Genomic DNA, 16,347 nt, shown 5'->3' on the forward strand with positions numbered 1-16,347 from the left:
CAAAGAAAGTTGAGAATTAAAAGGATAACAGACAAGACAAGCATGGGTTAGTGCAGAAATAGAAGGGTAACTTAAGAGAATGGTGAAATTCTCTGAATTACTAAATAATTAAGGAGAAAAAACATGGTTTTATAAACAGATGCCCACCAAAAATTTGATAAATTTTTATAAATCTTAAAATAACTAGGGGAAGTTTCCTATATACAGTAGAATATCAGAAATCCAAAATAAGTACCTTAAAAAATAGAGTAACAGTGTCCTGGGGTTTAGAATTTTACTTTGCTATTTAACAGGAAAACCAGGGAACAATTTCTTTATAATTTTTGGGGAATTGGTAGAAAGCTAAGAAGTGTTCAAGTGAATAACATGAATGGAAAGTTTATATATACTATTCCCTTCACAATAACTGTTTTTAAATATGTATTCTAATATGATTTTTCAAAATAAAAATATATTTTGACTTCTATTGGCTCATTTAAAAAAAAACACTGTTCCAGACAATAAAATATTATACAGCATCCAAAAAATCAACAGAACTCAAAGAATCTGATTCCCACAATTAAGAGATAAATTTAATAAAAGCTATATATGACAAACCCACAGCAAACATTATCCTCAACAGTGAAAAACTGAAAGCATTTCCCCTAAAGTCAGGAACAAGACAAGGGTGCCCACTCTCACCACTACTATTCAACATAGTTCTGGAAGTTTTGGCCACAGCAATCAGAGCAGAAAAAGACATAAATGAATACAAATTGGAAAAGAAGAAGTAAAACTTTCACTGTTCGCTGATGACATGATCCTCTACACAGAAAACCCTAAAGACTCTACCAGAAAACTACTAGAGCTAATCAATGAATATAGTAAAGTTGCAGGATATAAAATCTACACACAGAAATCCCTTGCATTCCTATACACTAATAATGAGAAAATAGAAAGAGAAATTAAGGAAACTATTCCATTCACTGTTGCAATGAAAAGAATTAAATACTTAGGACTATATCTACCTAAGGAAACAAAAGACTTGTACAAGAGGACACTAATAGATGGAGAAATATACCGTGTTCGTGGATTGGAAGAATAAATATTGTGAAAATGAGCATACTACCCAAAGTAATTTATACATTCAATGCAATCCCTATCAAGCTACCAACGATACTTTTCACAGAACTAGAACAAATAATCTCACAATTTGCATGGAAATACAAAAAACCTAGAATAGCCAAAGCAATCTTGAGGAAGAAGAATGGAACTGGGGGAATTAACCTGCCGGACTCTACTACAAAGCCACAGTCATCAAGACAGTATGGTACTGGCAAAAAGACAGAAATATAGATCAATGGAACAAAATAGAAAGCCCAGAGATAAATCCACGCACCTATGGACACCTTATCTTTGACAAAGGAGGCAAGAATATAAAATGGAGAAAAGACAGTCTCTTTAACAAGTGGTGGTGGGAAAACTGGTCAGCCACTTGTAAAAGAATGAAACTAGAACACTTCCTAACACCATACACCAAAAGAAACTCAAAATGGATTAGAGAGCTAAATGTAAGACCAGAAACTATAAAACTCCTAGAGGAGAACGTAGGCAAAACACTCTCTGACTAAATCACAGCAGGATCCTCCAAGACCCACCTCCCAGAATATTGGAAATAAAAGCAAAAATAAACAAATGGGACCTAATTAAAATCAAAAGCTTCTGCACAGCAGAGGAAACTATAAGCAAGGTGCAAAGACAGCTTTCAGAATGGGAGAAAATAATAGCAAGTGAAGCAACTGATAAAGGATTAATCTCCAAAATATATAAGCAGCTCCTACATCTCAAGAAAAATAAATGACCCAATCAAGAAATGGGCCAAAGAACTAAACAGACATTTCTTCAAAGAAGACATAAAGATGGCTAACAAAGACATGAAAAAATGCTCAACATCCCTCATAATCAGAGAAGTACAAATCAAAATCACAACGAGATACCATTTCACACCAGTCAGAATGGCTGCTATCCAAAAGTCTACATGCAATAAATGCTGGAGAGGATGTGGAGAGAAGGGAACCCTCTTACACTGTTGGTGGGAATGCAAACTAGTACAGTTACTATGGAGAACAGTATGGAGATTCCTCAAAAAACTGGAAATAGAACTGCCATATGATCCAGCAATCGCACTCCTGGGCATACACACCGAGGAAACCAGAATTGAAAGAGACACATGTATTCCAATGTTAATTGCAGCACTGTTTATAATAGCCAGGACGTGGAAGCAACCTAGATGTCCATCTGCAGACAAATGGATAAGAAAGCTTTGGTACATATACACAATGGAGTATTACTCAGCCATTAAGAAGAATGCATGTGAATCAGTTCTAATGAGGTGGATGAAACTAGAGCCTATTATACAGAGTGAAGTAAGCCAGAAAGAAAAACACCAATATAACATACTAACACATATATATGGAATTTAGAAAGATGCAAATGATAACCCTGTATATGAGACAGCAAAAGAGACACAGATGTATAAAACAGTCTTTGGGACTCTGTGGGAGAGGGTGAGGGTGGGATGGTTTGGGAGAATGGCATTGAAATATGTATATTATCATATGTGAAACGAATCGCCAGTTCAGGGTCGATGTATGTTACAGGATGCTCGGGGCTGGTGTGCGGGGATGACCCAGAGGGAGGATAAGGGGAGGAGAGAAGTGGGAGGGGGGTTCGGGAGGGGGAACTCATGTACACCCGGGGCGGATTCATGTCAATGTATACCAAAACCAACCAATATAATATTGTAAAATAATTAGCCTCCAATAAACATAAAAATAAAAAAAAGAACAAAAAAATACGAAAAAAAAGTTAAATTTTTAGTTTATATATTACAAATTATAATTATAGTATGATTTTCATATTACACTTTTCAAAATGTTCTAATTATGTGTTTATCTTTACTACTAAACAGGAACCTTCTATCATCATCCATTTACTTATTCACAATTATGCAGAATGTGTACAAATATTATACCATTATGAACTGAACTAATGGTTAAAAACAAATCGGTAATGGTTCTTATTCTCACACAATTACAGCCTAAGTGGTCTATCAGAAAAATCTGGCAACAAGGTGCACGTGTGCTAAGGCACTTTAGTTGTGTCCGACTCTTTGTGATCCTATGGACTGTAGCCCGCCAGGCTCTTCTGTCCATGGGATTCTCCAGGCAAGAATACTGGAGTGGGTTGCCATGCCCTCCTCCACGGCATTTTCCCACCCCAGGGATCAAAACCCAGGTCTTCTGCATTGCAGGCAGATTTGTTACCGTCTGAGCCACCAGGGAAGCCCAGCAACAAGGTAAGTAAATCATAAATGTTTACTATATGAATAAATGTATGTAAACTATTACCTGGTAAATTAAATGCTCTACTGCCCTATATCCTTATTTCATGATTACAATACTTCCAGCAAGCCTCTTGAAATAGTCCTTCTGCAGGTTCTGTTAAGATAGTTTGTCTACTCCTGAACTTCCATTTCTAAAATGCTTATCTTCAAAATCTGACATTCCCAACTGCCTCAAACAATAGCATGTCCGGAAAGAAAAAGGATGTCAAATCCCCCTACTTCAAGCTTTACTGGCATTTAATCACTAACTAACCCCATGAGAACTCAAAAATTAGAATGCACACTATATCATCCACTCCAAAAGTACCTTTTCCATGGTTATCTCAAGAGTAGAAAATATTAAAAACCAGCTCTTCCACAGAATTGCCCATAATTCCCCCACCATCCCGACTTCGAAATAATAAAAATAGCCTCCTCTTGTCCTCCAATGATATGTGGTCCTTTAGTTCAAGGCAACAGAGAAGGCAATGGCAAGCCACTCCAGTACTATTGCCTAGAAAATCCCATGGATGGAGGAGCCTGGTAGGCTGCAGTCCGTGGGGTCGCTAAGGGTCGGACCAACTGAGCGACTTCACTTTCACTTTTCACTTTCACACATTGGAGAAGGAAATGGCAACGGAGAAGGCAATGGCAAGCCACTCCAGTGTTCTTGCCTGGAGAATCCCAGGGACGGGGGAGCCTGGTGGGCTTCCATCTATGGGGTCGCACAGAGTCGGACACAACTGAAGTGACTTAGCAGCAGCAGTAGCAGCAGCAGTTCAAGGCAAAGATCCTCAATTATTTTCAAGTTCATCAGACTCATCTGATTTATCTATCCACTCCTTAGTCCTCTACGGCTCTCAAGAAAACTTTACAATCCATTTTTATGAATCAACTAATGTTTATTGTTTGTATTCATATTAATGTTATAAGGCTATCATTTCTGGGACTTTCCTGGAGGTCCAGTGGTTAGGACTTCGCCTTCCTATGTAAGGGGTGCAGGTTCCATTCCTGGTCAGGGAGCTAAGATGCCACATGCCTCACTGCCAGAAAGTTGAAACAGAAGCAGTATTGTAACAAATTTCATAAAGACCATAACATTTTTAAAAAGGTAGATTACACACACACAGAGCTGCTGCTACTAAGTCACTTCAGCCGTGTCCGACTCTGTGTGACCCCATAGACGGAAGCCCACCAGACTACCCCATCCCTGGGATTCTCCAGGCAAGAACACTGGAGTGGGTTGCCATTTCCTTCTCCAATGTGTGAAAGTGAAAAGGGAAAGTGAAGTCACTCAGTCATGTCTGAGTTGTAGCTACCCCACGGACTGCCACCTACCAGGCTCCTCTGTCCATGGGATTTTCTAGGCAAGAGTACTGAAGTGGCTTGCCATTGCCTTCTCCAACACACAGAGCTGTTACTTTCTAAAATAGCTCTGCAAAGCTGTAAAGTCATTTCATGCAAAAGCACTGAAATATTAAACTGGGATCTTAGGAGTTCTGGGGGGGATTCTAACCCTTTTGGGGCTATGAACACTCTTTGATAGCCTGGTGTTTATTCCTTAAGCCCCTTAATAAAGACTGTCTTGTTAAAATGCAAGCATCACTAGTATATCCTGGCTTGACATGTAAAACACTACAGAAAGTAAGCTTCAAGACGGTAAGCTTGTTTTTTCAAAAGTGACAGAAGAAAATCTGGAGATTTTAAACACTAGGAACACTCAGTTCAGTTCAGTCGCTCAGTCGTGTCCGACTCTCCGCGACCCCATGAATCACAGCACGCCAGGCCTCCCTGTCCATCACCAACTCCCGGAGTTCACTCAAACTCATGTCCACAGAATCGGTGATGCCATCCAGCCATCTCATTCTCCGTCGTCCCCTTCTCCTCCCGCCCCCAACCTTTCCCAGCATCAGAGTCTTTTCCAGTGAGTCAACTCGTCTCATGAGGTGGCCAAAGTACTAGGAACACTAAATACAAATAAATCATAAACTGTTTTATTTTGAATAGATTCTGTTACAAATAGGATAAATAATAACAACAGAATGAACAGCTACCTTGAATTTGGAAGACACCATTTTATATTCTGAGTGGAAGGGAAAGTCATTCAGTGGTGTCAGACTCCTTACAACCCCACGGACTATACAGTCTATGAAGTTCTCCAGGCCATAATACTGGAGTGGGTAGCTATTCCCTTCTCCAGGGGATCTTCCCAACCCAGGGATCGAACCCATGTCTCCTGCACTGCAGGTAGATTCTTTACCAGCTCAGCCACAAGGGAAGCCCATTTTGAATGGAACTGCAGCTTTAACAGAATACTATCCAAAAAAACCTAAAATTTTAACAGATATGCCTGTTCTTATCTATAGTGTCATTATGTTCGTTGGTTTCTTTAAGCTAAAATATCATAACCTTCAAGAAGTCCTCTGATTTTTACCTAAATATGATGGGGCAATCAAAGAAAAAACTTAGTCATGCTAGTAAAAACACTCATTTAACATAAAAAAGCAATCTAGCACAATCACTGAAAAAAGTAATCATAACTGATCATGCACACTAAAAAAAAAATTCTGCTATGACTATTTTCACATACTTTTGAGAGCATCATATGCCACAAAAAAAGAGACTGACAGCAACAGAAAACAGCTTTGTAAATATTCAGCCAAAGAACCACAGTGCCACACTGTGACTTAAAGTGAAAATACACACGTGCTGGATGAGTACTCTGTTAAGGATTCAGTTTATCTTCGATACTGGAATTTAAGAAATCAGTAGGAAATATCAGAATAGAACACCCTCAAACTAGCTGAAGATGGAACAATCATTAGTTACATAAATTGGCAAAGCCGCCAAGTAAAACCAACACAATTCATGTCTATTACAACCTTCGATTTAATAGACAGGTAAGAACTTAAGTACATAAAGTACATACATAAACATAAAATAACTGAAAAAATTCTATAGAATGAATCACTAACCAGGTTGAGAAAAACAGGATTCCCCCCTTACAGCTAAATCTTTAGAGAAAGCAGCACTAGATATTAACGAAGTGTTCTGCAATGACCAATTAATCAAGGTCACAACTAAAAAAATAATTTATATAGTTTAGCCTTGAATAAGGCAGGTTTGAACTGTGAGGGTCTAGTTGTCCTAAAACTCATGCCCACACAGAAACTAAAAATGTGACCTTATTGGAAACAGTCTTTGCAGACGTAATGAAGTTAAGATGACATCATCTTGGATTAGGTAGGTCCTATATCCAATGACTGGTGTCCTTTAAGAAGAAACATTTAGACACACAAGAGAGAATACAGGGAAAAAGGAGCCCTAGGAAACTAATACATAAATGCAAACAATTTAATTTATATATACAGACACATTCATATACTCAGCTTTAGTGTTATGCCACTGTAGTCAAATGTTCAAATCTTGGCTCTATCAATTTTTTTACCTTTTTATTTTGTATTGGGGTACAGGTGATTAACAATGTTGTGATAGTTTCAGGTGAAGAGCGAAGGGACTCAGCCATACACATACACATATCCACTCTCCCTGAAACTCCTCCCATCCAGGCTACCACATATTGAGCAGCATTCCATGTGCTATATAGTAGGTCCTTGCTAGCTATCAATTTTAAATACAGCGGTGTGTACATGTCCATCCTAAACTCCCTAACCACCCCTTCCCCTCTTCCCCCTGGCAGCCATGAATTCATTCCCTAAGTCTCTGAGTCTCTATTTTGTAAGTTAAGTTCTTTTGTATCATTTCTTTTTAGATTCCACATATGAGGGATGTCATACAGTATTTCTCCTTCTTTACCTGACTTACTTCTCTCAGTATGACATTCTCTAGGTCCCACCAACAGTGTAGGAGGGTTCCCTTCCCCAGTATTTATTAAATTTTTACTTAATTTATTTATTTGGCCGTGTCACACAGCATGTGGGATCTTAGTTCTCCAACCAGGGATGGAACCCGTGCCCCCTGCTGTGGAAGCCCAGAGTCTTAACCTCTGGGCCACCAGGGAAGTTCTCAGCATTTATTTTTGATGACAGCCATTGTGCCTGGTATCATCACTTCTTTACTATTATTTAACTTCTCTATGGCTGTTTCTTAAGCTATAAGAAAGGGAAAAAAGAGTTGGGTAGTTCAAGAAAGAAACATCTAAATGGTCTGGGCCTGGAGCTAGTAAGCACTTAATAAATATTAGCTTTAAGGGTGCTGCAGTAATTGTTATATATATATATCGCTCCTCTTTTGTGAAATGTTTTATCAAGCCCTTAGTCCATTCATTAGGTAAGTTTTAAGGGGCTTTTCTAGCAATACTTACAAAGTACTTGAAATATTAACCATATTAACCTCTGTGTGTCTTATCTGCCCATTTGTGAGAGAGAAGAGACTTAACATGAAATCAATGACATCCGCTAACTGTATGGGTTCTTCTTACCTTTCTAAGTTTAAAAGGTATCCTTCTTTCAGAAGTCTGGCCAAATATACAATTCTATTGTGTTCTAGTAACCTTTGTTAAAACCCAATTCTAATTAACTTTGTTGTACATCATGAAACAAGGATCTAATGGCTTTCAGATAATCTTACTCATTAAAAAAAGTTGACAAGTTACAATCTTTTTGTTGGTTCCATAAATTTACATCTAATACAGTGTTTCCCAAACACTACTATGCCTAACAATCACCTGAGAAACTGTTTTGAGTATAGAATCACTGGCTGCATCTAAGAAATTCTAGTTTGAGAGGTCTGAGATAGTTTCAAGGAACCTGAACAGGCGTCCTGGCTGATTGTAACAACCCGATCACTATTTCAGAAACACCATTCTATACACGTAACAACTATCACAACCACCTTAGACTAACATTTACTTATAAAGTACTTAATAATTCCAGGCACTTTACATGTTTATTCCTAATCTATCCTATGCTGATGGTGCTAAAACTTTTGTGCCATATGATGTAAAATATATACACACAAATTCTAGGGGAATTAAAGATTTAAAGGTAAAAAAAAGGTAAAATTTTAAAACAAAAACTAAGAGACTCTACAACCTATTGTTGGAGTATATCTTTTACTGACTTATTTTTCTCAAATGAGACAGAGTTCAGTATTTATCAAGGAAAAGTTAGATATATTAATTTAAAAAAAGATAAGTAAAATTCATACATTAAAAAAAAACCCAAAACCAAATTCAAGATAAACAAATAATATAGTGGGAAAAATATTTGTAGGGGCTTCACTGGTGGCTCAGTGAAGAATCTGTCTGCCAAAGCAGGAGACACGGGTTCGATCCCTGATCTAGAAAGATCCCATATGCCAAGGAGCAACTAAGTCCATGCACCACAACGACTGAGCCCATGTAATGCAATTACTGAAGCCTGCACTCTGTAACAAGAGAAGCCACTGCAGTGAGAAGCAGGCACACCACGGCTAGAGTAGCCTCTGCTCTCCACAACTAGAGAAAAGCCCACGCAGGAACAAACAGCACAGCTGAAAATAAATATATAAATAAATACAATTAAAAAAAAAGAAAATAGTTGTAACAGATAATAAAGAAGTGTCACTATCCAAAATACATAAAGAGCTTTTATATATGGGTTAGACAATATTAATAAGCAGTTTATGGAAGAGCAAATTCAAGTAGCCAACAAGCTATTACTCTAAGGATTAATGTACCATTTAATAAATAATCTTTAACCACTGAATTGAAATATTACATATAAGCACTAATCAGTACTAGTTGTCTATTTTTTCACTAACATCATGCTTTTTTGTTTAGGATACCTCAGTTCAGTTCAGTTCAGTCACTTAGTCGTGTCCGACTCTTTGTGACCCCATGGACTGCAGCACGCCACGCCTCCCTGTCCATCACCAACTGACAGAGTTTACTCAAACTCATGTCCATCGAGTCGGTGATGCCATCCAACCGTCTCATCCTCTGTCGTCCCCTTCTCCTCCTGCCCCCAATCCCTCCCAGCATCAGGGTCTTTTCCAGTCAGTCAGTTCTTTGCATCAGGTGGCCAAAGAATTGGAGTTTCAGCTTCAACATCAGTCCTTCCAATGAACACTCAGGACCGATCTGCTTTAGGATGGTCTGGCTGGATATCCTTGCAGTCCAAGGGACTGTGAAGAGTCTTCTCCAACACCACAGTTCAAAAGCATCAATTCTTCGGCAATCAGCTTTCTTTATAGTCCAACTCTCACATCCATGCATGACGAATGGAAAAACCATAGCCTTGACTAGACGGACCTTTGTTAGCAAAATAGTCTCTGCTTTTTAATGTGCTGTCTGGGCTGGTCATAGCTTTCCTTCCCAGCAGCAAGCCGAGTATAAGTTTAAACAAGGGTAAGACAAGTTCCAGCTCACTTTTGCATACTCTTCTTAGACATCAGTTCCTTCCTCAAGACTTTAAATTCATTTAACCGAGTTCCATAGAATTTTTCAGTATTTTGTATCTGCAAATTCTTAGCATTTAACACACAGACGTTGCTCAATAAATACTAGTTCTATGTTGTGATCCCACTGAATTCCTCTGCACAGTGGGAAAGACCTATTCTGTAACTTGGGAAAAAGGAAAACTACCTGCCAATAAACATCTGCTTTTCCAGTAGCAGTTCAGAGCACAAAAAGAAGTGTGACTTATTTAAGCTGCTTGACAGCTGTAAATCTCCCAGTTTAAAAAAAAAAAACAAAAAACCCCCAAAACAAGGCTTTAACAAAGAATATCTTACAAAATCCAGAAGAATGTAGATCAGATTAAAATGTAGATCAGAAATGACAGTGGAATGCAGTTCTTTGATTCATGATGAAATTATGTCCTGATAAACCCACTGTTAAGCTGAAAATATTTTAGGATTGAAAATGCATTGAATACCCCTAAGCTATGAAACGTCAGAGCTTAGCTTCGCCTACTTTAAACGTGTTCAGAACACTGACATTAGCCTACAAATGGGCAAAATCATTTCACAAAAAGTCTATTTTATACTGGAGCGTAGAATACCTCACGAAATGCACTGAACACTGAACTGAAAGTGAACAAAACAAAGGCTGTACTGGGTGTTTACCTTGTGACTGTAGCTGACTGGGGCCTGTGGCTCCCTGCTGCTGCCTAGAATTAGGACATATGGCTAGCCTGAGAAAATGTCACAATTAAAAGTATGGCTTCTACTGAATTGCTTTTAAACCATCATAAAGCTGAAACTCCAATACTTTGGCCACCTCATGCGATGAGTTGACTCACTGGAAAAGAGTCTGATGCTAGGAGGGACTGGGGGTGGGAGGAGACGGGGACGACAGAGGATGAGATGGCTGAATGGCATCACCGACTCGATGGACATGAGTTTGAGTGAACTCTGGGAGTTGGTGATGGACAGGGAGGCCTGGCGTGCTGTGCTTCATGGGGTCGCAAAGAGTCGGACACAGACACAACTGAGAGACTGAACTGAACTGAATTGAAAGTTGAAACATTTTAAGTTGGAGACTGTAGATTGCAACAGTAACAAAGTTGGAAACTGAATCTGATGTAGATGCAAAAGGAGAGAAGCAGCTAGCGAGATTATTGGAGGGTAACGCACTCAGTATGCCAGCAAATTTGGAAAACTCAGCAGTGGCCACAGGACTGGAAAAGGTCAGTCTTCATTCCAATCCCAAAGAAAGGCAATGCCAAAGAATGCTCAAACTACCGCACAATTGCACTCATCTCACACGCTAGTAAAGTCATGCTCAAAATTCTCCAAGCCAGGCTTTAGCAATATGTGAAACGTGAACTTCCAGATGTTCAAGCAGGTTTTACAAAAGGCAGAGGAACCAGAGATCAAATTGCCAACATCCGCTGGATCATGGAAAAAGCAAGAGAGTTCCAGAAAAACATCTATTTCTGCTTCAGTGACTATGCCAAAGCCTTTGACTGTGTGGATCACAATAAACTGTGGAAAATTCTGAAAGAGATGGGAATACCAGACCACCTGACCTGCCTCTTGAGAAACCTGTATGCAGGTCAGGAAGCAACAGTCAGAACTGGACATGGAACAACAGACTGGTTCCAAATAGGAAAAGGAATACGTCAAGGTTGTATATTGTCACCCTGCTTATTTAACTTATATTCAGAGTACATCATGAGGAACGCTGGGCTGGAAGAAACACAAGCTGGAATCAAGATTGCCAGGAGAAATATCAATAACCTCAGATAGGCAGATGACACCACCCTTATGGCAGAAAGTGAAGAGGAACTCAAAAGCCTCTTGATGAAAGTGAAAGAGGAGAGTGAAACAGTTGGCTTGAAGCTCAACATTCAGAAAACAAAGATCATGGCATCTGGTCCCATCACTTTATGGGAAATAGATGGGGAAACAGTGGAAACAGTGTCAGACTTTATTTTTTTGGGCTCCAAAATCACTGCAGATGCTGACTGTAGCCATGAAATTAAAAGACGCTTACTCCTTGGACGGAAAGTTATGACTAACCTAGATAGCATATTAAAAAACAGAGACATTACTTTGCCAACAAAGGTCCGTCTAGTCAAGGCTATGGTTTTTCCAGTGGTCATGTATGGATGTGAGAGTTGGACTATAAAGAAAGCTGATCGCCGATGAATTGATGCTTTTGAACTGTGGTGCTGGGGAAGACTCTTGAGAGTCCCTTGGACTGCAAGGAGATCCAACCAGTCCATTCTAAATTAGATCAATCCTGGGTGTTCATTGGAAGGACTGATGCTAAAACTGAAACTCCAATACTTTGGCCACCTCATGCAAAGAGTTGACTCACTGGAAAAGACTCTGATGCTGGGAGGGATTGGGGGAGGGAGGAGAAGGGGATGACAGAGGATGAGATGTTTGGATGGCATCACCGACTTGATGGACATGAGTTTGAGTGAACTTCGGGAGTTGGTGATGGACAGAGAGGCCCAGCGTGCTGTGATTCATGGGTCACAAAGAGTCGGACACGACTGAGCGACTGAACTGAACTGAACTGAAGGAAGAAAACTTGAAGGAAGAACTGTTTGTAACCACAACTCACTAATGAGAACCGTTTATACTCCAACTAGAATCTGATATGAACATCTCTGTTTACTGTAGCTGCAAACCAACTTTTCAACAAATTGAAGGAATATTTTAAGTGAAATTGAGAATTTCTATTATTTGTACATTTGAAGCATATTTACTAAGCACCTTCACTGTGCTGGACACACCAAGTGCTAGGTCGGCATGGCTCCTGAACTTATTTAATGAAGGGAACATAAATGAAGGATAATAATACAATAACTAAGTTATAATTAGAAACGAGAAAGGCCATGAGAGAAAACAAGAGCAGGTTGTCAGGAAAGCCCTTTCTGAGGAGGTACTGGAACTGGTTACTTCTCAGCCTTCAGATCTCCGGTACTCAAGAACAGTGAGAAGAAGAAGAACAGGCAAAGAGATCAGCATTTTTTAAATGACCCTGAACAGGAAAAAATTTGCTACATTCAAGGTAATAAAAGATGGGTGTGGAGAACAGAGAACAGATAAAAATACAAAAAGAGAGATAAAGAGAAGGGACAAGATGACACAGTCATGTTAAAAGGAATGAATTTTATTAAGAACCAACCTAAAAGTTTTAACACAATTGCTTTAAAGAAATTTGTAAAGACCACTCGAACTCTTTACAGACAAGGTACTGAGTGAGAACAGAAGTAAAGAAGGGGAACCAATTAAGAAGCCACTGAAACAGTGCTGCCCATTAGTATGGTGGAAGGAGACAACAAACAGACTCTACCAAAGCTATCATATAATACCATCATTTACTTTATACTTACTGTTCTTAATTTAGGTAGCAACTGTTCAAGAGAAACAGTTCTATGACGCACTCACTTCAAAGCTATTAAATTAGCATTAAATCTCAAAATACTGAGTCATTGTGTCCTGCCAATTAATATCCAGAAAAGTTTATAACAAAAACGTGAACTACAAAGTAGAAACTCATGGGGAAAAGTATTTTGGGTCTTTTTCCAAATTCTAATAATTTTTACACTTTATCTGTTTTATCTTGGGCTTCCCTCATAGCTCAGTTGGTAAAGAATCTGCCTGCAATGCAGGAGACCCCAGTTTGATTCCTGGGTCAGGAAAATCCACTGGAGAAGGGATAGGCTACCCACTCCAGTATTCTTGGGCTTCCCTTGTAGCTCAGCTGCCAAAGAATCTGCACGCTATGCGGGAGACCTGGGTTTGATCCCTGCGTTGGGAAGATCCTCTAAAGAAGGGAAAGGCTACCCACTCAAGTATTCTGGCCTGAGAATTCCATGGACTACAGTCCATCGGGTTGCAAAGAGTCGGACACAACTGAGCAACTTTCATCTTTTTTAAAAAAATTAATTTACTTTAATTGGAAGCTAATTACTTTACAATATTGTGGTGCTTTTTCACTTTCACCTTAACTTGCCTTATCTTATAAGTATGGGTACAAAACTGAACAAGTCACAAAACTGTCCTTATACTTCTAACTGCAAAAGTCTTTAGTGGTAGACTAAAATTATTAGAAAAGGAAGGAAAAACAACCAATATTTCCCAACTGGGTACAGCAGATTATAATGATGACTTACAAAACATCCACCCCCAGGGTTAGGATTACATTGCACTGGCAATTTATCTATACTGTGGCCCCAATATCTTATATTAACAACTCCTTCTCTGGATATTCATTAAACAAATAATTACTGAGTGCCAAGTATACACCAGTTACTTTTGTATAAGGTTCTACTCTCCCTTAGCCAGAGAAAACAGTGGTAGGTGCAACAGCGTCCTTAACTGTGGGCATCTGGCTAGAAGGAAGAAGCCCAAAAACTTCTTAATCCATGATATATTCTCTCCTACCCTGCCACAGCAACAAAGAGAACTGGGAGAAGGTGGGAAATGATCTGCACCTAGTAGGAATGTCTAATGCGACAAGGAAAGACTCCACAAGTTCCTACGTGATGTTTGCACGTTAAGTCACTTCAATTGTGTCCAAACTCTTTGCAACCCTATGGACTGTAACCCACCAGGCTCCTCTGTCCGTGGGATTCTTCAGGCAATACTGGAGTGGGTTACCATGCCCTGCAGACAAAATGGAAGTAATGGAACTAAGTCTTTCAATATACTGATGATGCCCCCAAAGTCTAACTTCATCTTGAGATGGAAGTTAGTTAATCTTAATAACAACATTCAGAACAAAGTACAATACTTCTCTTGCTGCTATACTGTTTTACGCTCCAACATTTAGCAAATCTTAGGAACGTCTCCTGTTCAGTTTCCTCACCCTGAGAAGCAGAGTAATTCAACGAATTGCCAGTGAAATAAACCAGTGTCTACTTCCTGAGAAATAATGTTGCATCCATTAATCTTTTCAACATTAGTGACAGAGCAACTATACTAATTAAAACTGGAAAATACCTCTTCCTCAGTGCATTACTGGATATGTCAACAGCTTTTTGGCAATGAAAGGCCTGGATACTGTGATTAGGCAAATCAAAGCAAAGAAAAAAGATGGTGGATAAAAAAGGCTAATGAAATATAATTAACAGAAAACAGAATCTTCATTTTTTGCTTTAGTAATTACTTGTTAATCCAATATTGACCATAACACCGAAGAATCGATGCTTTTGAACTGTGGTGTTGGAGAAGACTCTTGAGAGTCCCTTATACTGCAAGGAGATCCAACCAGTCCATTCTAGAGGAGATCAATCCTGGGTGTTCATTGGAGGGACTGATGCTAAAGCTGAAACTGCAATACTTTGGCCACCTCATGCGACGAGTTGACTCACTGGAAAAGACTCTGATGCTGGGAAAGGTTGGGGGCGGGAGGAGAGGGGGAAGACCGAGAATGAGATGGCTGGATGGCATCACCGACTCTGTGGGCATGAGTTTGAGTGTACTCCGGGAGTTGGTGATGGACAGGGAGGCCTGGCATGCTGTGATTCATGGGGTCGCGGAGAGTCGGACACGACTGAGCGACTGAACTGAACTGAATTGACCATAACACAACACTGCCCACTAAACCAACTGTTATTAAATCTGTGTCTCACAGGCATAATTTCCAAGCAGATATCAACTTGATGAGCCAACCATTACTATGTAATTGTGCTGAGTGCATTCTAAGGAGCAATGGCCTCTCCAGTAATTTCTGATTTTAAGGGAAAATTCACAAAGAAACACAGAAAACTGTGAAGTTTATAGGCTCATTTGCATGCTCACTCTGAATCCTCTAGAGCAGTGGTTCTTTCATAATACACCTTTTATGACCCGGCAGAAAACCAAATCCTCTTTGAGAAAAGCATACCTGAGCATACAAAACGTAGAGAACAATTTCAGGAGGTTAAAAAAATGATACTTATTTGGGGTCAAGAACCCCTGTTATAATTAGTACAGCTCCCTTCTGAACAAAGAATAGAGTTGTAATAGATTTATGAACAGGTTAGAGAAAAACCAGCTGGTGGGAAAACTCAACATAAGGGAGAGATGAGAGTCACAACCATATTCTGAAGCCTTCCTATTGTAGCACAGAATGCTTATTCATTCATTTAACAAATATTTATTATGCATTACTTCAAACTAGCTAAGGTGCTAGATGTGATAGTACAGTGGGAAGACAATCATCCTGATGAATAACTATAAAATGAAGTATATTATTGGAATGAAGGAAATATACTTTATGAGAGCCTAGAACAAAGCAACCTCACTTACTCTGAAGGTCCACAAAGGCTTCCCTAAAATAAGACTGAAGTGGAAGCTAACCAATAAATAAGTTATCTGTGCAGAAATGCAGGTGGGCACAACATTATCACAAATATTCCAGTCCAAGGGAAACACAAGCAAAGAACCTGTGGTGGATGTAGTGTGGAGATTAAGAAATTGCACAATGAAATTAGGAAGATGTTGGTTCTCTTATTTTAGCAGCTTTCTTCTTATCCTGTTACTTATCTTCCGAGAAGTCCCACTCAACATATACATAAAGCACTGAGTAAAATGTC

The 16,347-nt window shown here is 39.2% G+C and overlaps 1 protein-coding gene across 1 annotated transcript in view; it reads right to left on the reverse strand.

The window, feature by feature from the left end:
- AASDHPPT (aminoadipate-semialdehyde dehydrogenase-phosphopantetheinyl transferase) overlaps positions 1–16,347 on the reverse strand; it is a 30,907-nt gene that overhangs the window by 11,750 nt on the left and 2,810 nt on the right. The gene's annotated exons all lie outside the window — the stretch shown is intronic.

This window comes from Moschus berezovskii, chromosome 14, assembly GCF_049115385.1.
Source record: "Moschus berezovskii isolate FMDL1 chromosome 14, NW_MosBer_1.0, whole genome shotgun sequence".
Lineage (NCBI taxonomy): Eukaryota > Metazoa > Chordata > Mammalia > Artiodactyla > Moschidae > Moschus > Moschus berezovskii.